At 42.6% G+C, this 24768-nt stretch overlaps 2 long non-coding RNA genes across 2 annotated transcripts in view; one reads left to right on the plus strand and one right to left on the minus strand.

Annotated features, from left to right (window-relative positions):
• Window positions 1-15930, plus strand: part of LOC103015241 (uncharacterized) — a 52408-nt gene extending 36478 nt beyond the window's left edge. Inside the window, exon 4 of the long non-coding RNA XR_449843.2 lies at window positions 12721-15930. This is a non-coding gene — a long non-coding RNA (uncharacterized LOC103015241). The remainder of the gene's footprint in view (window positions 1-12720) is intronic.
• Window positions 1-24768, minus strand: part of LOC130705567 (uncharacterized) — a 268511-nt gene that overhangs the window by 205742 nt on the left and 38001 nt on the right. The gene's annotated exons all lie outside the window — the stretch shown is intronic.

The following is a 24768-nucleotide window of genomic DNA, read 5'->3' on the forward strand; positions in this document are numbered from 1 at the left end:
TTGACAGAATGGAGGTGACTGCTTTCGTCCTTAATATAAGGATGCAATTTGGATATTCATGATGTCTCGGAAAAGCATGGAATTTTTCACTTACTTGTATCTTTATATAGTTGTCTTTGACCCTTGCCACAGAAATGTATATATATATTCCATATATATATATATATATATATATATATATATATATATATATATGGGTGAAACTTTATAGCAAACTGCTGGTATACTAAGCCTCAAGTTAAAACTCATACTACAGAATTAAACATGAGCAGAATCCAATTACATCAAATTTTACTTAAAGGAACTCAACTTCTCTTCAGCTTACTACAATAGAAGTCTGTGTCTTATTCTGGTCAAATCCTATTGGCAGTGTATAGGGGATGGGAAAGAAGCTCACCTTCATGCATTTAGAGGCCCAAACTGTCAGGGACTCTTGATGTCTTGCAAAGTCACCTTAGGTGCCAACCTCCAGCCTGGGGTCTTACAAAGAAAGAGTAGAGGACGGCAGGGAAGGGTTTTCTGAGACAGGCAGAGAAGTACCCAAAGAGAAAAGTGAAGAACTGGGCAAACAGCTAGCCAGTCTTGTTTACCTTAGGTATACACAGTAACATAAATTAGGTAAAAAATTGTGATTAGAAGAGGCAGGTATGGGTATTCTATGGCATGGACTGAAATTTCATTTTTTAATGTGATTTTTTTTTACTATCTTTCAATTTTATTAACTATTGTTTAGTCTGTATCCGTGTTAAGACCCTTTAAATACTCTCTAGAAGAAAAGAGAGGACTATAATAATTAATAAATTAATATTAATAATAATATTGAATAATATCCTATGGGATCAAATAATAATTTTAATATTAGCAAACATCTACAAAACATTTCTTATATGTCAGGTACTATTCTAAGTATTTGACATATATTAACCCATTTGACAAAATCACTATGGTTACTCATTTATTATTAATAGGTAAATAATGCTGCTTTAATCTGTGTTATTCAGTTTTGTCCTGGGAAGTTTAAACCATTGTCTCATAATCTTTTTTGAAGTCTTAATTTGATTAGGAAGCCTATTTTTTATCTTCAACACAAAGGTAAACATCAGACAAGCTTAACTATACAATCGGTTAAAACACAGAATGCATGGTCTTCTCCCAGAGCTTATAACACAGTAGGTCTGGGATGATGCCCAAGAGTTTTCAGTTTCCCTAAGTGACTCTGATACTGTTGGTATAGAAAAACTGAAAGGACTTAGTTTGCAAGGGTGTAGAAGCAAGGGTGTAGAAAACCCTACCTAAAGAACTTAGACCATTGGACTCTTCAAGGAATACAAGAGAATGGCTTACGAGAATGGGTAAAATTCTGATTTTGATTAGAATCATAGAAAACAATGTCCCTGGATATTTCTTATAATAAGATTTCCAAAAGTTGTGTAAGCAGACAAGGCTTCAGTTAAAATTATGTCACACTGAGTTTGTATGTCTCCGTAGAAATTCTGCCAGTGTGCTTGGTGGGACGTCCCAAACCCCTTCTAAAAAGAAAAATTCAGAGATTTTAGGGCCACCTGGTATTTAGCGCTACCTCTAAGAGAGAAATGAGAAGGCAACCAGGAAGAGCTCTCACAGGCAATCCATCTCTCCGGCCAGGAGGAAGTAATGCTGAGACAATTAAGAGAGATGGGGCGTTCAGGAACAATGCCCGAGGAGGGTACCGCTTACAGCCCACCCTCACAGCCAGTATGGGGTGGATACAAGCAGAATAAGGACCCCATTCCTCAACTCTGGACTGCTTATGACTTTGTAATTTGAGAAGAGGGCAGAACATGACATGGTGATGGACGCCCCATTCCTCTGCCTCCGTGGATGATATTGAGTGGGACCTCTTCCATGCCAGAGTGAATTTCAAGGCCTCCACAGAACATGATTGTACCTGGGGCCTTTTAAGTTCCCACTGTGAGATCAGTGTGTAGGACATTTTTCTAAAATGAACTGCTACATGTTTTGGTCTCTGCTCCTGATTCTCACTGCCTTTGCTAGACTGGCTATTTTTAAAGTCCCGTTTTAACCATGAATGAGCAACTCGAGTCTACCTTCCAACAGGGAAAGAAATTACTATTGTTGTATCAAAAGCAGATCTTTTCCTGTTCCTCTAAGATTATGTTCGATGGGGAAGGACGATAAGTTACTCCCTCCTCTCCATTCCTTCCATCTGGGAAGGAGGCAGCACAGACAGAGATGTCACCAGCAGCCACAGGGCCATAAGCTCAAATGTGTAACAGAGCTCTGTAAGAAAAGGAATCACTCCCTGAGAGTCTCTCAGTATCGTCGCGCCCCCAAGCATTTCTGCTTGAGAAAGGAAGAACAGGGTACGAGCTGTGAGAGGGCAAGGAGGAAGCAGTCCATTCTAGCAATTCTGCCATTATGATTTCACTTATTCATTCAGCAAGTGTTGACCGAAGGCTACTATATACCAGGGCCGTGTTGGACTCTGGAGACACATGGGGGAAAAGACACACACAGATGGTCCTCTCATATACTTTCTATTCCAGCAGGAAGACCAGCTATTAAACAACGACATGCATGACTAACTAACTGTGATTCCAGTGAGGCCTGTGAAGCATGGCTACAGCCTGGGGAGCTGAGTTGGTCCAGGGATCAGGGAAAGCTCCTTGAGGAACTGACACTTAAGCCCTGAAGGATAAGTGGAGTTCTCGGCTAAGAAGGATTCAAGTAGGGAAAAGAGCTATTTGAAGGCCCAGAGGTGGCAGCGTAGATGGCGTATGTGAGGAGCTAGCCAAGGGCTTGTGTACATGCAATAAAGACGGCAGGACACCAGCAGGAGACAGGGCTCCTGGAAGGTTCATATAAGGCAATCATGGGCCCACAATTAACCGTAAAAGGTTCTCCAAGCATCAAGGACTTTGTCCAGAACAATCAAAGTACTGTCTTCCAATCCACCTTTTTTAAATCCAAAGCATCTGGTGCAGTGCTCTGCCAAAGGTGTCCAATGAATGTCTGACGAATAATGAATAAATTAATCAAAAATGTAAGCATGTGTATAAAATCTATCTTTCACACACTGGAATTTGTGCTTTGGTCCATTTGCTGCAATATTGCGAAATCACATAAGTGTCTGGGCTTCCTGAATTTGAAAAGGCAGCTTAAAATAATTATTGAATTCTGAGCCTCTATTCTCTCAAATTAATTCCCAGTACAGCATACGTGCTCTTAACTAGCTTTTCTGTCCAAATAAAATCAGAGTATTTCAAAAGACATATTGGGGCATTGATACCACATCAGATACCAGAAAAATCTTAAAATGTTTATTTACAAAAGTCAGAAGAGAGAACAGTATCATAAGCAGCTGAAAACAATATGGACGACAGAATGGAAGACTTCCTACCAAATTTCTCCACTCTTCACACACATTTTTTCTTCATCTATCTCCATCTCTAAATGTATTCAGCCAAAAGCTTGAGAAATTTAAAAGCAAGTTGTATGTTTTAGACAGTAGATGCTTCCTCATTCTTTCTATTCATGTTTTTGTTCATCTGTTCATATTTACTGAGTTGTACATCAGAAGCTGTGCTGAACACAAGAGATGCAAAGATGGATGTAACACAGTCTTTACTATCTACACCTCTTATTAGGAGGTGCAGATAGATAGTAAGTGTTCAAGTGTCTCAGGTAGGGAATTTGGGTCTGGGGGCAGTGGAGACACCAAAGAAGGAACAGCCAGTTTCTATCTGAGGTGGGGTAGCAGTGGGGAACCTGCTACAGAGAGGTCCAGACGAGAAAGGCTCACAGAGGAGCTGACATTTTCCTAAGTCTTGAAAGGTCCACTACCCAACAAGGGACACAGAGAGGTAGCATTCCAGACAGAACCACCAGAGCAGATGCAGAGAGATGGGAAATAGCTTGCAATACTCAAAGAACTGGGGAATTCCCTGGCAGTCCAGTGGTTAGGACTCCACACTTCCACTGCCGGGGGCCCGGGTTCAATCTCTGGTCGTGGAACTGAGATTCCGCAAGCCATGCTGTGCAGCCAAAAAAAAAAAAAAAAAAAAATTACTACAAGAACTGCATATAGTTCAGTGCAGAAGAACACGGAGTTCAAGCCAGAGCACAGAAACAAGTCTGGTTGTGGACATCTTGGATTGATGAGAAGGCAGCTACTGAAGAGGCTCACACAGGGAAGTGATAAAGCCAAGCATTTTCTTTCCAAAAAACAAGCGTAAATAATAGATTACAAGGTGGGGGAGGGATAAACTAGGAACTTGGGATTAATAGATACACACTACTATATATAAGATAAACAAAAAGGACCTACTGTATAGCACAGGAACTATATTCAATACCTGGTAATAACCTATAATGGAAGAGTCTGAAAAAGGATAACTGAATCACTTTGCTGTACACCTGAAGCACTGTAAATCAGCTATACTTCAATTTTTTTAAATGAAAAAAAAAAGAATGCATTGGACTAACACTGGCATTGGGACATTTATACTGAAGAATACAAAACTAAATAATGCATTCACATCTCACAGACATTTTTCTCCCTTCTTTGACATTACAATTCCTGGAAAAAAAACAAAGTTTTTTAAACATTTTTAGTTTTTTAAAAACTAAAAATGTTTCTACTGTATGTGAAGAAATTTGGAAATTTCTCAAGTCCAAAATTCTTAATTCCAAAAAAAAAACAAAGAAACAAAGAAAGAAAGAATGGATTATGAGGAATTTAAGACTAGAGGCAATTGTCTAGGCAAGAAGTGTTATAAAGTTAGAACTGACAGAATTCAGTTGGCTTCCTGAAAACCTAGGTCTAAAATAAAAGGAGAGTCAACACAACTTTTACTTTTCTACTAACACATTGGTACCTTTGTATAGAATTATTCAAGGCTAGAGTTGGCTGGACTTAGATGTCATCTAACCCAGTGCCCTTAATTTGCTAAAGAATCTGAGACCCCAAGAAAGAAAGGTCACAGAGCCAAGCAGGGCAGAGTAGACTCCGGTGTCCTCAATCTGAGCCAGGCGTCCTAAGGGCACCCGTCTCTTCATCTCCCCCCACTTTATTAGTTAATCACTTAGTGACCAGCTATCAAATGGTACTACTAGGATCCTATTCCAAGGAACTACACAATGAATTTTTTTATAATACAAATCATCATTTCATTGTGTATTTTACACTTTCTTGTGTTTATGCATTATATTGTGCAGCCTAAAATTATTTTTTAAACTGTTGAAAGTCCACTTTCTGGGAGACCCAATAAACTATGACCAGTGTGAAAAACAGCGATCATTAACATTTGTAACTAATCCACATTCATCTTCGGTTTCTTGGTTGCAGTGATTCTAAGGGAGTCTTTTGCACCATGAAAATTACAGGCCTGTGTTTGAAATCTAGCTCTGCCACTTGCTAGCTGTGTGATCTTTAAAAAGTCACCTAACCTCTCTGTGCTTCAGTAAAGTAGGCCGAATAATAAAACCTATCTGATAGGGTTGTGGAAGTCTTAAATGAGCTAATGTTTTAGAACACTGCGTGACATATAGTAAATACTACAGAAGTATCAGCATTTATCAGTATGGATAAAAAGGTTCAACTAGCCATGGGGTGGTCCAAAGCAGGACCCTACCAAAGACAAGGCCTATCTGTGATTACATATCACCAGAGAGGTTTATCTCTAGCTGATTTCAGCCTTCCATGAGTCTGTTGGGATGTCCCATAAAATCAAGTTAAATTTAGGGAATTCCCTGGCAGTCCAGTGGTTAAGACTGCGCTTTCACTGCAGGGGGCCTGGATTTGGTCCCTGGTTGGGGAACTAAAATCCCACAAGCTGCGTGGCCAAAAGTATTTTTTTAATTCTTTAAAAATTTAAAAATCAAGTTAAATTTGAAGGAGGTGATTCTCCCTCTGTCCTCGTTTGTGATTGTTTTCTTCTGACGTCCGACTCTTCACATGTTATCTTTCCTCATTAAGGAAATAGTGAGGTACTATTTTGCAAGAATGGTACTACACTTACCTGAAAATATCACAAACCCTGCTGAATGTTTTCTAATGATGCTGCTGCATTTCTCCAAATAATAAGAAATCCCTCCTCACGTTTTCTGATCCTGCAATCAAATGCTCATTTTTATTGTTTTAATAAGACATTCCTATTCTTCCAATAATAAACACGCACTAAGAACACATTATGTGGGGGACACTCAGCTAGGTGTTAGGAATACACAGACATTACCTGTACTCAAGGGAATCACATTATTCCCTTTTTTGTTTACTTCACTCCCATCCATAGAGTACCTGCTGGGAGCCAGGCCCTGTCCTTGGGAATGGTGTCTAGTGGTGAGTGAAACAACACAGACTCTGCCCTCGTGGAGCATCAAGTCTATTTTATCTATTACACAGGTAATAAACAGGGAAACAGACAAAGAAGCACAAAATTACAAACCGAGAAAAGGCTTATGAGGGCAAAGAACAGGTTAAAATGACAACCTTCTCGCTCCTCCAAGGAAGGAGGTCTGTGTAAATAGAGTGGGCAGAGAAAGCCACCAGGAAAAAGGAAAGTCGAAGGTGAAACCAGCCCAGCAGCCTGCCATACGGAGAAAAGAGGAAAAGATGGTCGAAGCTGAGGAAACAATGATTGAAGCCCCGGGAGGGAAACAACTTAACGAAGTTCAAGCGGAAGTAGCCCTGTGTGGTGGCTGGAGTGAAGGCAGGACGATACCACGTGAGACGTAGGGACGAGCAGGGACCACAGCGTGCAGGACGTTATAAACCATGGCCAAGAGGGTGTGTGTTATTCTTAATGCAACAGGAAGTCACTAAAAGATTAGAAGAAGTGATGTGCAATTTACATTTTGTAAGGTTCTGGTGGACACTGTTGGGGAATGCAGTTGGAGGGAAGTGGAGAAATTCTGATTCATTTGGAAGTAGAATTGTGATCTCACTGATGAATTAAAACTGCAGGTTGAGGAAGAGGGAAGAATCAAGGATGATGCCCATGCCTGTGGCTCAGGCAAATAAGTGAATCGGGATGAAAAACACAAAGGAGGGACTGGTTTCATGAGAAAGAAATCTGTTCCAATTTTTTGGTCTTATACGGAGAAACCCTCTTATAAATAACTACCTTACAGGAGTTAAGTCCTAATAGAGTTTCCTATCAGCAATCCGGAAGGCTGCTTTGTGAGATACTCTGACTCATGCTGAATTAAAAGCAGAGAGTGTTACTCTCATCCCTGGCTCGCTTCCTGCTCTGGACAATGGGCATCCATTATTAAATGTGTCTGGGGGAGTAACCCTAGGTGTTGACAGTAGCCCGAAGAAGCTTCACCTCCCCTCCTCCTGGCCTGAATTTTGCTTGGTACCAGTGTAGGTTGTCCACAAATGCAGCTGAATCCTTAATGAACCTGATGCTAGAGCACGAAATGGACAGCCATCTTAGAGTACCATATGAGCTGACATGTTGGTGTACCTTAGTAGTTAATGTGGCCACCGCAAATGATTAGCCTAACTGAGTGTAAGTGAAATGAGGAGCCTGGAGACAAGGTCAAGGCCCCTCAAATGATTAGTCTAACTCAGTCATGGCATTCCACTCTCTCGCCAATGACTGGTTCAGGGATAGGCATGTGACCCAATCCTAGTCAATTCTAGTGAAGGAAAAACTGAGGGCTCTGGGGGAAATGTGTCTTGGTCCCAAGAAGAAAACACAAGGAGAGAGAATCCTTTCTTTGTCCTGTGGACATTGCTCTATCAGGAACTTCTACAGCCATCTTGCTCAGAATGGCTAAGGAGGAAGCCAATGCACAGAGGAAGACAGAGCCCACACAATGCACACGAGCGGAGCAGGAGCCCCTACTTCCCTGGATCCCACCCTTCCTATCCCAGGGGATAATCAAGTTCCTCATTGCTAAGCCAGTCTGAGTAGGGGTTCTCTTGCTGACACTAAACACATCCTTACTAACATACGAAGGTCCCATATCAAATCGCTGCACGTTCAAAGTCCATGAAAAAACAAACCCCCTCAAGGGTTCTACTGTATATTTTTTAACGCTGTACATACCTAATTTTTGAGAAACATGTAAATTCTCTCAAAAGCTTATAAATCAAGTTGTGTAGACAGAAGATATCTGGCAAAGAATTAAAGTACTTTTTAATAATGTTTTCCGTGGAATAGAACAGTTTTCAAAAGAGAAATAAGTGGAGAAAAGTCACAAATTTCAGTTGTAAAGAAAAGGCAAAAACATAAAAGTGAGAACATGTTGAAGACCATACTTTAGTAAATAACCCCTGAAAGACAAAAATAAAAGAATCTACAATAAAGGTTTCTTTCTCTCTCTTCTTGATTTATTAGCTACTAAGTCAGATGAAAAGTAGAAACAGTACTATTGAAGTTGAGAGGGGAGAATTATTTCGAGGACACCTCTGATGTTGTAAACAGCGGGGAACTGTATGAGCATCAAAAACGTCTTTGGATGGCAAGTTATGGAGAGAAAGGATTTATTGAGCTTTGTGGCCCTCACATCCCGAAACAAGTAAATCACAAGAGCAGAGAGAGATTAGCTTGGATCACGAGATCAACAGAAGGTATATGAAAAAATTGTATTTCTTGAGCAGCTGAGCACTGAGGACCCTGAGAACATGAAAGACCTAGACCAGAAACAACAATACCCTTAACGGGAGAAGACTGCAACTGCACGATTCCACTGCCACACGTCACAGGACGTCCCCGGGATCCGTTCCTTACCGGCTACCTCTCTGTGAGGAAATTTCAGCTTGAGTCATCTAAGTCAGTATGCACATTTTAGATTTTGGTCACTGTGAAGCTACTCTAACTTCCTGGTCATTTATTAAAATGTCAACTCAGATATAAACATTAGGGTACTTAGAATATTTTTGAAATATTTAACCTTTCACACACATAAAATTTTTCAGATTTTTCATCTTCCAGAAAGTGAGCAGGCCCCTATGTTTTCCCTTTTGAGATGAAAAAAGAAAAAATTTTTTTTTCAACTCATTCCCCAGTTTCATACTATTTGTAGTAACGCAATTTATTCTTTGAGCAAGTTTCCCGATAAACTTTGTCAAAGGGACCCACATGAGTGCTCACGTGTGTATAAATATACATGAAGATGTGATTCACTGTAAGCTAAAATATGAAAAGAACAGATTTACCTAGCAAGTAAATTCAGGGATGTCTAATCACTTTACAAAATTACCCATTATGGGAGCTCTTTAAATACCGAGTTTCCATAACAAGTTTTTATAAAATTATTAATTCATAAACATCGATATACATAACCTGGCACTGCTCTCTCAACTCCGTGGGCTTCAGCACAGCCCCAGCCCTTGAATGACATGGAACACACATTAAAACCTCCATCGCCTGTGCAACTGACTATTGTCCTTCAAACGTAGCTAAACACATTTGATTTTTTCCCCCAAGGTAAAGAGGTAACTGTGAATACGGCCAAATAACCTAGACTGTGAGAAGTGATCCATTGTCAGACTGTCTTGGCTTTTTTCCTTGGAATCATAACAAAACCACGCCTGTTCTCTCCTGGAAAAAGCAATGAGAACCAACATGCCACGTGATTGTTTCGGAGGAGAAATGAGATGACACTTGGCTGGGGGCTTCTCCTCTCTCTGCAGGGATATTCTGTTTCCCACAGTGGGCACGACCTGCCTAACCCCCGGCCTGTGGGAAGCGGGAGCCCGCTGTCGTCCCAAGTCAGAGGCGGCAATGGCAGCCGTGCAGGGGAGGGGGCGTTGATGGGGAGCCCACCAGGGAGAGGCTGTCATCGGGTCCTGAAGCTGTACAGGGCAGAGCAAGGACACTGACCCTCTGGAGCCAAGGTGGGAAGCATCCCCTCCCAAGGCCAGTGGGACTTCTGATGCCACCACAGGGGAGCCAGCTGTGCCCATCACAGCAGAGGCCACCTGTGAGGACACCTGAGAGGCCTCCCCTGTGAGAACACCTGTGAGGACACCCACAGAAATACCGAGAAACACTCTGAAGGAGACTCATTTATATAAAAGGAGCCAGTGGGAGATCTTACAGCAGTTATGGATTCAGGCCTTTTCACTCAGCCGTTCTCCTTTTCTGAAACGTTCTTCCAGGCAGACACATAGCTTGCTTTCTTACCTGCTTTGGGTCTCTGTTCAAGTATCACCTTATCAAGAAGTTCATCTCTTTCATCTCTGACCACCTTTCTTAAAATAGCAATACACACAAGCAATACCCATCCCGTACCCTTACTTTAATTTGTCCAATGCACTCTCACAATCTGACGTATTGCATATCTTATTGTTCAACTCTTTCCACTGGAAGCTCTGCAAGGTAGAAATTTATGTCTACTTGTTCACAGTTTTATTCCCAGTACTTAGAGGAGGGCTCGGCCAAGAGTAGGCCCTCAATTATTCTTTGTTAAATAAGTAACTAGGGCTTCCCTGGTGGCGCAATGGTTGAGACTCTGCCTGCCAATGCAGGGGACACGGGTTCGAGCCCTGGTCTGGGAAGATCCCACATGCCGCGGAGCAGCTGGGTCCGTGAGCCACAACTACTGAGCCTGCGCGTCTGGAGCCTGTGCTCCACAACAAGAGAGGCCGCGATAGTGAGAGGCCCGCACACTGCGATGAAGAGTGGCCCCCGCTTGCTGCAACTAGAGAAAGCCCTCGCACAGAAACAAAGACCCAACACAACCAAAAATAAATATAAAAAAAAATAATAATAAGTAACTAAATCTACCCCACACTGTGGTCTTGAACCTTGTCGTCACCCATAACAAACTGTTCCACTCCCACACCTCTCTCCTCCACTGACGTGTGCAATTTCTCCCACCGCAGACATTCTTCAAACTCACCACGACTCCTTTACTTTCTTCCAACCATCAACTCCATCCTCTAAACCAAACGCTTTACTTCTCTTGGCTCAGCCTTCATTGAACGTCATCTCGATAGCATTTCTTAGTGCTCCGTGTGCGCTGTCCTGTCCTGCTAGCCCAGCCTGGTGGCCCGGCTCCACACTTCTCTGTGACTCACCCCGCAGCCAAGCAGCGCGGCAGAGAGCCACACAACAGAGCAATGAGCCGATTAGACGAAGCGCTATGGCCAACCTCACAAAGGTCCTCAACACTCCCACGCTAATTCCTTCATTTTCACCAGGTAGTCTCTCCTCCTAGTTTACAGAGAAAATAGAAGCTGTTAAGATGGGGAAGCCATCACCTTTTCAAAAGCAAACACACAGGCCCACTCACCTCTCACACATTCCATCAACTTTCTTATCAGCTTGAATCCCATTCTCACTTATCTTCTGAGGAAATTCCACTATCAACTATCCTTGTATATTTGTCTTTTTTCCTAGGATCTTATATTAGTTTGTGAGGGCTGCCATCACAACGCATCACAGACTGGGTGACTTATCAGAAATCTGTTGTTTCACAGTTCCAGAGGCTGGAAGTCAGAAAGTGTCAGTCGAGCTGGTTCCTTCTGAAGGCTTTGGATCATGTTCCGTGCTTCTTGCCTGGCTTCTGGTGGTTTGCTGGCAATCTTTGGCGTTCCTTGGCTTGTAGAAGCATCAGTCCAATTTCTGCCTTCATCTGCACGTGGCCTTCTCCTTGTGTGCATAACGCTGTGTCCAAATTTCCACTTTTTAAAAGGACGCCAGTCATACTGGATTAGGGCCACCTTACTCCAGGGTGACGTCATCCTCACTTCAGATAAGGTCACATTCTGAGATACTGGCGGTTAGGACTTCAACATATAAATTTTGTGGGGACCATTCAACCCGTAACAGATCTACATCCTTCCCGATGGCTTTTCAATATGCTTAAATCTCTCCCTTTAACAAAAATCAACAGGGTCCACATTTCATTCTGAATTCTGACCCTGTCTCTATTCTTTCCTAACAGTCATTTCTTTTCATTGTTTTCTTTATCTGATGTCTCTATTTCTTTATTTCCCATTCTCTCTTTGATTCACTCCAAACAGCTCTCCAATAGCTCCCACAAAGGTCAACAGTAGATAACACAATGGTTATTTTAGTGCTCAGCTTATTTGGTGCTCCAGAAGCATTTGACAACACCAAACACACCAACTTTCTTAAAATATTCTCCTCCACTGGGGACTTATCACTACCATTGCTTTGACTTCATCTTTCTACTCACTTTTCCACTTCCTTCGCAAGCTAGTCACCTTCTAAGCAGCCTGTAAGCAAACCTATAATCTTTCATCTTTGCTCCTGGGTCCTCTCCTTTTTACACTCTATACTCTCTTTCTAGATGATCCCATACATACCTATGGCTTCGGTTACCTCCCAGACAGAGGTAACTTGGAAATTGACCCGGCCCAGGTCTCTCCATGGTTGCCAGACCTGTGAATCCTACTGGCTACTTGCTTCTTCTTGAATGTCCTAAACTTTTGTCAACTTCACATTTCTAAAATTGAACACAAAATCTTCACTCCATCACCGTCACTAATAGAGCAGTCCTCCTCTTGTGTTCTCTGCAGGGATGAATTCAAACATTATGCAGACTTGACTAAAGGACCATATGCCAAAGCTGTTACTTCTTCCTTTAACTTCATGTTGTCCTCCAACTCAATTGCGTTTAAAGTACTTATTAAGCATCTAAGATTGTCGCTATTCAAAATGAAACATATTACATGCAAATATTCATTAACTCTCATAACAATTCTGTAAGATAATTTTATCTATTCCCATTTTGCAGATGAGAAAACTGGGCTGAGAGAAGTTCCCTTACAATGACCTAAATAGCAAATGATGAAGCCTCATGTCAACCTAGATCTGACTCAGAATCTGGACCGTTAGCCACACGACTGAACTGTCACAATCATAGCATATATTGAAGTCATCAGGAGAAAGCAGAAAGCCGCATTTAATCCTGGTTTTGAGGAATGAGAGAAAATACGGATTGAGAACTGAGCAAATCATGCCATCTGAGCAAAGTGAAGATTATAGTGACCCTGACATATGAGAGAGACAGCAGAATCCATTCCAGTGGACCGGAGTCCCTACTGCAGACTATTAAATAAAAGTGAACATATAAGCTAGGGTCATTAAATGGAATTTCTTGAATGTCAGGCTGAGAAGTTAAAACTTGAACCTCTAAGCAGTAGGAAATCAAGAGCAAAAGCATAATGATTTCGAAAAGAGGAGGACAATACAGTCTGTTTTTGTTTCCACTGCCCTTTCTGATGGCACTCAGATCTCTAATAGCCATTCTGGGTTCAGTGAGGACATAAACTCTTCCTTCCTGAGTTATAACTGACACCTCATAGATGGTCACAGTAATGTTATCCCAGCAATCACCATGCATTAAAGGTGGTTAGGCTTTCAAGAGTAAATTTCCAGATACTTGATAAGATTATACAAATTATTTAGAATAGCTGCTTTCTCGGACCCAGTTGTCTTCTCTTTTGTATATTAACGCACCTTTTTCTCCATCAAAGATCTATGCCAGAAATTAATCGGGAGAGTAAAAGATAAGGGTGTGGGACCAAGTAAAAGATAAGGGTGTGGGAAAGTGCAGCATTTATTGCAGGGCACCAAGCAAGGAGCCCAGGTAGCTAATGCTCAATGGGACCTAGTACATCTCCCATTGTACTAGGAGATGGTGATAATGCATTCCTCACGACGACTGCTCACGTCCAGCTTCCAAAATGCCTTATTCTTACATCATGGCTGCGTATCAGGAGATAAACTAGTTGCCCCACAGGAAGATTGAGACCATTCACTGATTAGAATACCTAAACTGGGTCAGGAATTTGCTAGGGACTGGAGACCTACGGAGCCAAAGGGTCTCTTATCCTCATCGAGCTTCCAGTCTGGGGGAGGACCGACACTGGTCAAATAAACACAAACATACACATTGATATTGATGAGGACTCATATTATATAATTCACTTCAATATAACAGATGAGTTAAATGAAAATTTGTTTTGTTTTTTGTATGCTATAGGCCCTGATGTGCAATCCTGAAACGTGATTCATTTGCAAAGGCCCTCAAGCAAGTTATTCAATTTCACCAAGGTTCAGTCTCCTCATATATCCAATGGGAGTAATAGTAACAAATGGGGAGTTTTATAAACATAAGTGAGATAATTTATGTGAAAATGCTTGCATTGTGCTTGATACATACTAAATATTAAAATATGTGAGCTACTGTAATTCTTAGAGCCTCTTAGGAGTCTGCATCTTTCCTGCTGTGGGATATAGAATCGGATTAGCCAAATAGTTCTTAACTGCAATCACATCAACAATGTTTTGTGCTAACAGTGTATGCTTACAAAATATCTCTCACAGGCACCGTATAACATTCTGGAAGTAGGGAAAGAAGATGGTAGTTTTTAATCTAGTAAGGGAAATAGATGTGGATACAGATCGAAATAGACATAGATGTACAGACCACAGTGGGAGCTGGACTTGGTAAGTGTGGGCTGGAGATGGAAAAAGCTAGACGGAGCATGATACACATTAGAACACCGCAGTGAGAGTTATCTCAATGGTAAAAAGCCTTAACCTGAATCTGGAGGCAGGACAGAAGCCCAGGTGGAGGCAAAAGAGAAGAACAAGCAGCAAGGAAACACTTCAGCTCCACCCCAGCCTCCTGGTGGAGAGAGCAGCCTAACCAACGTCAACCTAGAAAAAAAATACACGTTGCAAAGAATGCTTCCATTAAAGGCGCTATGACAACGATGATCCTAGCTTCTTGACACCAACTTCAATAGAGATGCAAGTAAGAGACATAAAACAGCCCTAGGTCTCAGGTGGTTAAGATTTCTTTACATCTCAGAGTTGTTATTTTTAAAGTCTCAGCCTGAAAACTGACGTCCCCACAAAAACCTGCAACTAAACGTTTATAACAGCTTATTCATAATTGCCAAAATGTGGAAGCAACCAAGATGCCCTTCAACAGGTGAACACGAATAGGTGAAGATGAATATCACGATGAGTAGATGAAGACATGGAAGAGTTTTAAATGCATAATCACTAAAAGGAAGAAGCCAATCTGAGAAGGCTGTATACTATAGTATGGAGACAGCATGATTCTAACTAGATGACATTTTGGAAAAGGCAAAACTATGCAAGTTACTGAGCCAAACTTGGGTCCACTCACCCGTGCACAGTAAAGCCAATCTACCGACCCCAGGTTGTGGTGAAGGAAAGTGCAGCATTTACTGCAGGGCACCAAGCAATGAGCCCAGGTAGCTAATGCTCAAAAACCCCAAACTCCCTGGTAGCTTTCAGGGAAAGGTCTTTACAGACAGGGTGAGGGAGAGGGATGCAGGTTGTGTTATCAGCTCATGGACGTTCCTCCGACTGGTTGGTGGGGAGGTAAGTGGGAGTCGGCATCATCAACCTTCCGGTTCCAACTGGTCTGGGGTCTACGTGCTTGTGGGCAGCAGACAGTTAACTTCTCCCACCTGGTGGGGGCTTCAGTACCTGCAAAACGGCTCAAAGGCTCAAAGCTCAGAATATTATCTGCAGCTCTTGAGGAGGAACTAAAGGTCTCTGACTTTGTTTAATGGCTAAACCATTATTACTTTGCCTTACTTGACTGCTTTCCTCTGTTTCTGCATTTTCTCACTTCTCCAATTAAATTTATTCTTTGGACCTTGGGGAAGGCCTAGGAAGCTAAAGTTATTCTACAAACAAGAGGCAGGTAGAGGACATGGCAGTGGGGAGGTGGTAGTCTGTCCCAGGAAGGCCCCATAGGGTTCTACTCAGTTACCTGGAGACAGTAAAAAGATCAGTGATTGCAAGGGCTTTGGTGGGAGGTCGGGAGGGATGAAGAGATTGGAGTATAACTGATTTTAAGGCAGTGAAACTATTCCATATGATATTATAATGGTGGGTGCATGTCGTTATATATTTGTCAAAACCCACAGAACGTACAACACCAAGACTGAGCCCTAATATAAACGATGGACTTAAAGTTTAACGATGTGTCAGTGTGTGTTCATCAGCTGTAACACAGGTACCCTCTGCTGGGGGATGCTGAGAGTGGGAGAGGCTGTGTATGTGTGGGGAGGGGATATACGGAAATCTCTGCACTTAACACTCAATTTTGCTGTGAATCTAAAACTGCTGTAAAGAAGTCTACTAATTTTTTTTTAATCCCCAGTGGATGAACACTGTGTAGATAGGTGACGGGTGTGGGAGGGAGGCTTGTTTTTCCTTGTTTATCCTTTTCAACCTTTCGAATTTTACATCATGACAATATATTTCCTATTCAGTAAATAGTTTCTTCAAAAATTAAAAGGGGAAAATACATATCCACATCAACGGTATCTGTTTAGTTTACAAGTAATTAAGTCTAAGTTTACAAGTAATTAAGTCATACATAGTCATACATGGAAACACGTGGAAAACATGATTGGTCATCCCGAGGTAGCTCTGCAGCGTCGTACCCATCTATCCCTTAGAAAGCAGACACAGCAGTGAAGGGATTTGCCCCAAGACTTTTATCTGACCAGAAGGATGTTTCCTCTTCCTCTTCCTGCTATTTCACTGCTTCTTTGTATTGAAAAAAACAGGGGTTTCACAAGATGTTCTAATCTGGCTCAAAGGCAACAGATTGTTCAAAATTAAGAAAACGTGAACCAGCTATATGGTTTGGATACCTTCACCACTTAGAAATTATAACTGACCTTTACACCTGATCTCTGGCCTCTGCCTCATGGTCAAGCCTTGTCATTCAGCCAGGTGACAGGGTTAAAGGTAATGCCACAACACTTCTGGCCTCCCAACACCCAGGCACAAGGGTGCCCTCCCAGGGACTGGGATGCTTCCTAGTTCACGTTTCCACATAAGGAAATGGCTACTGGAGGTAAAGAGGAGGGATGACGATAATAGCTGATATTTATTGCAACTAACGTGCAAAGCATTGCTCTGAGCACTGTTCCAGTATTAACTCATGTAACCCACTCAACCCTGCGAAGTAGCTGCAGCTCCGTCCCCACTTTATAAGGAGAAAACGAATATACGTAGAGGTTAAGTAACTTGCCGAGGTCACCCAGAGATGGAGTCAACAGACAAACTCTGGCAAACTGTGATCACTCAGTAGAGAATGAATTTGCCCACACTCCCCGGTACTTGCATTAGGATTTAAAAATAGAGGCCACAGCTCTCAGCAGGACTCTGGAGTTGCTCCAGCTCAGTGCTCTGAAGTGTTCTGGGGAAGAGGAGAAGCAGCCTGAGATCCGTTCATTCTGTTCACAAGGCGAGCAGCATAGTCTGCTGGGAGGTCTGAGCGTGGCGTAGTTTTCGGGACCTTAGAAGCCAGGCTGGGATCTCAGGAACCAGCCCCACATCCCTTACTGGGATCTGCGTGCTGCAGATCCCCAGGTCCAACCTCAGGAGTGATCCAGAAGCCTTAGCGATCTTCAGATACTCCCCGAAGCAGCGAGTCTCCAGGTGTGGTCCCCAAGTAGCATCATCACCATCACCTGAGAGCTTGGTAGAAATGCAAATTCCCAGGCCCCATATCAGACCTCCGGAATTAGAATCTCATAGCGGGGCCTAAAAGTCTGTGTTTGAACAAGTAATTCTGGGTGATTGTAACGTGGGTCAAAGTTCAAGTACCACTGCCCTGCAGGACTCCTATATTTGATCTGTGTCTTCTTTCCCCAGAGCGCCCCCTTGGACAGTAATTTTCTGGGTATCCTTGGAATCACCTGAGCTCTCGTGATTCTGGGACCACCCACCTGTGACAGTAGCACATAAACAGAGTCAGGGGTAGGGAGAGGGAACCTAGGGCTCTGACTTCCCGTTCTCTTTTCTAACTATTTTGAAGGAAAAGAGAGAGTGATGATTTCTCTTCTTTTGAAAATGCCAAAGGCAAGCTAAATCATCAACACGTTCCTTTTTGACAGAAAGGAATCACGTGGGAAAGTCTCTCAAGCTTGGAGTGATTTATTCTGCTCAAACCCCAAGTCAGCCCAGGAGCCCTGGCCATTTCTGGCAGTGGTGAGAGTTCCAACTAAATCAAATAGAGCGCGATGCCTGCGTGTGTGGACGTGCTGAGTCTCTCCTGGACACTGTTTGGAAACCCACGACAGAAAATCTCATGGAACCTTCAGAACCTTCCCTTTCTCCTCCTTCTGTGTAGACGTGTTAAAAAGATGTGTAAGTGATTGTTCTAAGAATCTGTTCCACCGGCTCCAATGCAGGAAGCTGCAGATGCGGCTGCTGTGTGATAAAGGAAATGGTTTCTGGAAGCCCAGCTCCAGAGGACCGTGTTCCTCATGCGCCCTCTTGTGGCCACTTAGAGATAATGCAATCAGGTGAGGCCTCGGACTGTGTTCTTCCGTTAAAGCTGCAATTTAGGGAATTTGAAATCTCAAGAATTCAGGATTTGGAAAGCTTGTCTTTCCATAAATTATGCTTGCCTTGGGCCTTGTGGAAACCTATAGAGCTATTCTTCCTAAAATGACTGTGATGGTCTATCCCAACTAAAGCTGTTTTGCAAAGAATAGCAAATAAGTATCAGCTTTTTGTTTAAAGAATGTATACCGGGGCTTCCCTGGTGGCACAGTGGTTAAGAATCCACCTGCCAATGCAGGGGACCCGGGTTCGAGCCCTGGTCCGGGAAGATCCCACATGCCTCGGAGCAAATAAGCTCGTGTGCCACAACTACTGAGCCTGCGCTCTAGAGCTCACGAGCCACAACTACTGAGCCCACGTGCCACAACTACTGAAGCCCACGCGCCTAGAGCCCATGCTCTGCAACAAGAGAAGCCACCGCCATAAGAAGCCCGCACACCGCAACGAAGAGTGGGCCCCGCTCGCCACAACTAGAGAAAGCCCACACACAGCAAAAAAGACCCAACGCAGCCAAAAATAAAAAAAGATTAAAAAAAAAAAAAAGAATGTATAACAATTAAGGAGGCTGCAAGTAGAGAGAGGATAATTGAGTTACCGTTGGCTTGTAGCTGTGTTTACATGGGCAAAGCAAAGTGCAAGAGAAAATTTAGATCATTTGTAGGCTTGTTCATCAGTTAAACCAAAAACAAGCTGTAAAAGAAATTAAAGATACTAATTTCTATCTAATAATAGATATTAAAGCATGTATGTATGGAGACTACACATGTTTGGTGCGTGCCAGCCCTGCACAGCCTCCAGGACGAATTCCTTCCTGCTGCTGGTGTGGTTCTGAAATCCAGCGTCCTCCCCGTGGCTACACTGCCTTAAGCTGGGAGAAGGTGACGACTTTCCTTGGCTCCCAGGGGGGCTATCCCAGGGGGGATATGGCACTGTCCTCTCCCCTGGGCCCTTGTTCTTCACCTGAAAAACACTTCCCTGCCCCCCTAAGCTCTGAGAACGTGAAGGCTTTGCTACTGGTGCATGGAAGTTTAGCAGTGTTATGTGCCTGCTACATTCTCTTCTGGCTTTAGGAAAGAAGCCTGCCTACAGTTACAAGTTTCCAATAGAGAGCAACAAGATCTAAGTGCCGTGCAGTGTCTAGCTAATCACCTCCACAAGTAGATATTAATGAAAGTTTGATAAAGGGAAGATTACATTAATTATTCAGTTTTTCTAATTGTCCAGAAATAAAAATGGGTTGTCGGCAGCTAGACAAAATTTTCCAGAACAAGGAAACGTGGGGATGAATTAGGGGATTAGGAAGCACATAAGATTTAGGACAGGGCAGCTTGACCTTGGCACTCCTCGGCTCTCTGAGTTGAGTAATCCTTTGTTACAAGGGCTGCCCTGTGTCTTCTGGAATGCACAGCAGTATCCCTGCATTTACCCGTCAGATGCCAGTAGCACCCCACCAGTGGCGATAACCCAAATGTCCTCTGATGGCAATACCATCCCCAGTTGAGAACCATTGTTTTGTGGGGATGAGGCTGGTAGCAAAATTATTAAATATTGCAGTTGATGAACCAAGATGAGACAGAAGATGTCTTGACTATAGGGCACCATGAAATACAGGAGAGCAAATGGGCTTTGGGGTTAGTAAGACCAGGGCTCAGATTAAATGACAGGACCTTAAGCCTCTTTTTTTTCCTAAGCCTCAGCTTCATGTATGTAAAATAATGACAATAATAATATAACAATGGTAATTAAGAATAACATTGTTGAGAGGTTAAATGAAATAAAGTTCATAAGGGATCTAGTATATTGCTTAGTATTTAACAAGGTCAGTAGATAGCAGTGTCTTTTCCTTATCTCCAGAAGTTTTTAGAAATAAAGTATAGCTTCCTGGGGTAGTTTAAAAGAGTCCTGGGAGACTGGCATAGGTGGGGTGGGAAGAGCCTTGTACCTGGGATGCTTGGTGAATAATGTCACCCTCCCTTCCTTCTGAAAGATTCTCCCTGAAATATAGGCTGTGCCTATTCAGAACTGAGGGCAGTGCAGTGCATTAGCTCTCAGGATAAATAATCACAAAGGGCAGCAAAACAGATAAGAGCATTCCAGAAACAGAAATATTTATGGTCTTTAAATGTTCCACTTTGGTCTCTATTTTTCAATCAGAAAAGTGCAAAATCATCCTTTTAACATGGGGAGTAAAATTCTTATACTTTGATGTCAATGAAACATTCTTGGCAAATTTGAAGGAGGGGATGTTTGTCATGTTATTTGTGTCTGACACACATCCCTTCTTGAATAATGAATGCTGTGTTTTCAGATTAGTCCTATAATGCTTCATGAAAGCCTTAAGTAACTCTGTGGAAACATCTTCATTGCCCTTCCTGTTCCTTACAGCTTTAATTAAATCATTTGTTTACCTCTTACATAAATTACCTGAAAATAAAAAAGTGTTCAAATGATTTAAATTTCCCACACGGTAACAATCATGGCATTGGTAATTTATTCTTGAATTTTATCCCACTAAAGATTAATTCTCCTTTTCCCAGAATCCCTGAATCCTAATCTGTTCACATGTCTGATTCTCTTTTAACATTCAAGACCCCTTGTTTGAAAACGGGGAGCCTGGGAGAAGACTGAAATTCCCCGTTTTTAAACTTTATCCACGTCCTCACCACTGTCACAAATTGTTCTAGGTGAAGCTAGATGAAATTAACAACATATGACTTTTTTTTGACCTACAAAAATGGCAAGTTCACATGGTTTAAGTTAAAATTCTATCCCAATTTCTCTTACAATTCTGCTCATCCAATGTCACTTTCCTCATAGAGTTTTCCACAGTAGCTGCTACCCTGAAATGATCTCCCTTTCCTAAAGATGCCTACTTTGCGATAGTACTGTTGTTGATCCCTTATTACATCACTTTTGAGGGTGTTTCCCTTGGAGAGAGTGTAAATTGCAGAATTCAGCCGGGAGAGCTGTATTTGATTCTTGAGTCTTCTAAGTACTTGCTGGGTGAGTGGAGGTCAGCTATTTGGCCTTCCTAAGTCTCAAATTCCACTCTTGTAAAAGAGTTGTCTTAAGTATTGAGATAATAAATTTAATATTTTACATAGTGTCTAAATGCTTAGTAAATGGTCATTTAAAAAAATGATTGGTAGCTGTATCAATGAACTCCTGACGCCATGCCTTATTCACTGCAGCCTCCCCATAGGGGTTCAACACGTAACAATAACAACAATATAATAATGAGTAGGCATTTACTTACTTACTTCAAGTAGGCACTTACTCTACCTAGTACTTTGCTAAGTATTTTCCTTGTATTTATCTCATGTAATCCTCACAACAATCCTGTGAGGTAGATACTGTTAATATCACCATTTTGGAGATGATTAATTTGAAGCAAACAGAGATAAGATAAATGGAACAGGGCCACACACATGGAGGAGCCAGGGCTGGAACCAAGGTAATCTGACGTCAGAGTCCCTAATCTGTTCGATATCTCCCTGGTGATGCCCTAGATCTACTGCAAAGGCCTCAAAGACTTCTTTCTACTTTAAAGAGTCCATGATTCCAACGTGATAGTCTTGGAGCACTGTCATTTTTACTCACTTAACTCATCAATTTTCCCACTTTTTTCTTTGTCCTATTAACTGTTTGATATTTCATTTGGGTTCTAAGTAACTAGAGATTTTTGTCAACATAGCTGGGCAGGACTAAATCATGGTTAAAATTAAGAGTTCAGTTCATTTTAACAATCTACCCCCTCGATGTGACGTACCATGTGAGGCACTCAACAAACATATATGAATACCATACAGTACTTTGCTAAAAGTATTCATAGCAGTATCATATGAAAAGACTAAACTTAACATTTAAGAGCTGATGCCATGGAAGACACGAACATAACTGAACTTGGAGAACCATCTCAACAGATATCACATAACTGCCCCTGTGTGTCCAGCCAGCACTTTGTGAGGTGCCGTGGGATCTAAACAAAAGTACAATGACTCTTGACTGCAGAGACCACACAGTCCTGTGAAGACAGCGACACTCACATGTGCAGTCAGGTGACTCTGCAAATCAGCATAATCATTCCTTTAACAAGTATAGATTAAGAACCAACTACCAGGGCTTCCCTGGTGGCGCAGTGGTTAAGAGTCTGCCTGCCAGTGCGGGGGACACGGGTTCGAGCCCTGGTCTGGGAGGATCCCACATGCCGTGGAGCAACTGGGCCCGTGAGCCACAACTACTGAGCCTGCGCGTCTGGAGCCTGTGCTCCACAACAAGAGAGGCCACGATAGTGAGAGGCCCGTGCACCGCGAGGAAGAGTGGCCCCCATTCGCCGCAACTAGAGAAAGCCCTCGCGCAGAAACGAAGACCCAACACAGGTAAAAATAATAAATTAATTAATTAATTAATTAATTTAAAAAAAAAAAAAAAGAACCAACTACCAGCCAAGCCTATGCTGGGAACCGGGACAAGGGTAAACAGGTTAGGCCTGGCCTTGCCCCCATGAATTGAACAATTTGGGGGAATACATGACAGATTTTGTGGGAAGGATAGAAAATAAAGTCACAGTTTAGAGAGCTCATTGAGGACTACAGTAATTGGAAAAGGCCTCTTAAATGAGGGCAGGATTTGAGTTTGGTCCTCAGTAAAGGATGGTAACATGTCACCTAGTGACTTAATTCCCAAACACGGCAATCAACACAAATGCATAATGTGGTATCATAATTTCATAATGGTGGTAAAAGACAGCCAGTGAAAGATGATTACACCTTCACAATGTGCATTCATATTCACATCGTCCTTCACAGCATTTTAAGATTAACATTCTTTTTTTTTTTTTAATTTATTTTATTTATTTATTTTTGGCTGCGTTGGGCCTTTGCTGCTATGCGCGGGCTTTCTCTAGTTGCAGCGAGCTGGGGGCTACTCTTCATTGCGGTGTGCGAGCTTCTCATTGGGGTGGCTTCTCTGGTTGCAGAGCACGGGCTCTGGGTGCTCAGGCTTCAGTAGTTGTGGCACGCGGGCTCAGCAGTTGTGGCTCGCGGGGTCTAGAGCGCAGTCTCAGTAGTTGTGGCACACAGGCTTATTTGCTCCGAGGCATGTGGGATCTTCTCAGACCAGGAATCGAACCCGTGTCCCCTGCACTGGCAGGCAGATTCTTAACCACTGCGCCACCAGGGAAGTCCCTAAGCTTAGCATTCTTATTTCATTTACTGAAAGAACTAAGGCAAAATGTAACCTCAAATTTGAAAATGCTCCTTGCAAAGATTCTTATAGAACTATGTTAAAAAGCCAAAGTTCTACACTATAGTTAAAATTGAGGTGTTTTCCTTTCAATTCAAAACCTCAATTTTTAGACCTTAATATCTTGGACTTTTCAACCACAGGCAGTGGGAAGTTGGTTACAGAGAGTGGTTACTATGAAGAAGGGGGCTGCTGACAGCATACTTCTGAAGTCCAACTGTGGCCTGTCATCTTTCAGTGGTTAAGGAAGCAATCCAGAGAAAAATATGTTGAGGGATAAATTGCTAACTCAATCAAGATGAATAACCTGGGCAGGTCAAACTGTATTTTTTTCCATTTCCCTTAATACTGGTCCACAGTGTGAGTAAGAAGCCCAGTTATATTTTCCCCCATATGATGGTTTAGAAAAGATTTCCACAATATAATTCACATGGTATCAGGGATTATCTTTTTATGTGCAAACTAAACAAGATGAAATTATGTCAGCACAAGTCTCTGAAGATAAGATATGTCAAAAAGATAAATTACATAATTTATATTTGCACTCCTTTGCATTTTAATATTGTTATATTCTTTGCATTTCTAATTATATTTGCATTTTAAATATTGAATTCATTTTTAATTTCAGGGGTAAAATGATATAACTAGGAATGGATGGACATGAGACACTTTCAAATTCTTGTCTTTGCCACAGCTGCAGTCAAAGACTTCTTTCCTTCCCATGATCCCCCAGTACCCCAAAGACCAGTATAATAAAACTAATGCCTAGCTGCTTACTAATACGGTACCTCTTACTATCGTTCAAATTCTCTCTCCCGGCCACGTGAGCAAAGTAGACACCTCTGCCCTGTGACGCCACGCCCCCTTGCAGGAGACGTCACAGGCGCCTGCGCCTCACCGTTAGGCTTGCTTACGTGCGCGGACGTAGAAGTTCTGGATCGGCCAGCACCGCCTGTGGCCAGCCCTCTGCCGTGAGAAAGCCAGCCACGCCTCACATCGGGCTGCACCCTGACCCCGAATCCAGAAGCGAGAAGACCTAAGGAGCGGAGCCGCAGACGATCTGCACCGCTGAGCAGACCTACGGTCTCCACCAGGCTGACTCCACGGCCCTCGGTGCTGGCTCGCAGGGGGATCCTTCCGCCCCGGGCCCTGGCTCACCCCGGCGCCTGCTGGCTCCTGTGGCCCA

This window comes from Balaenoptera acutorostrata, chromosome 17, assembly GCF_949987535.1.
Source record: "Balaenoptera acutorostrata chromosome 17, mBalAcu1.1, whole genome shotgun sequence".
Taxonomy (NCBI): Eukaryota; Metazoa; Chordata; class Mammalia; order Artiodactyla; family Balaenopteridae; genus Balaenoptera; species Balaenoptera acutorostrata.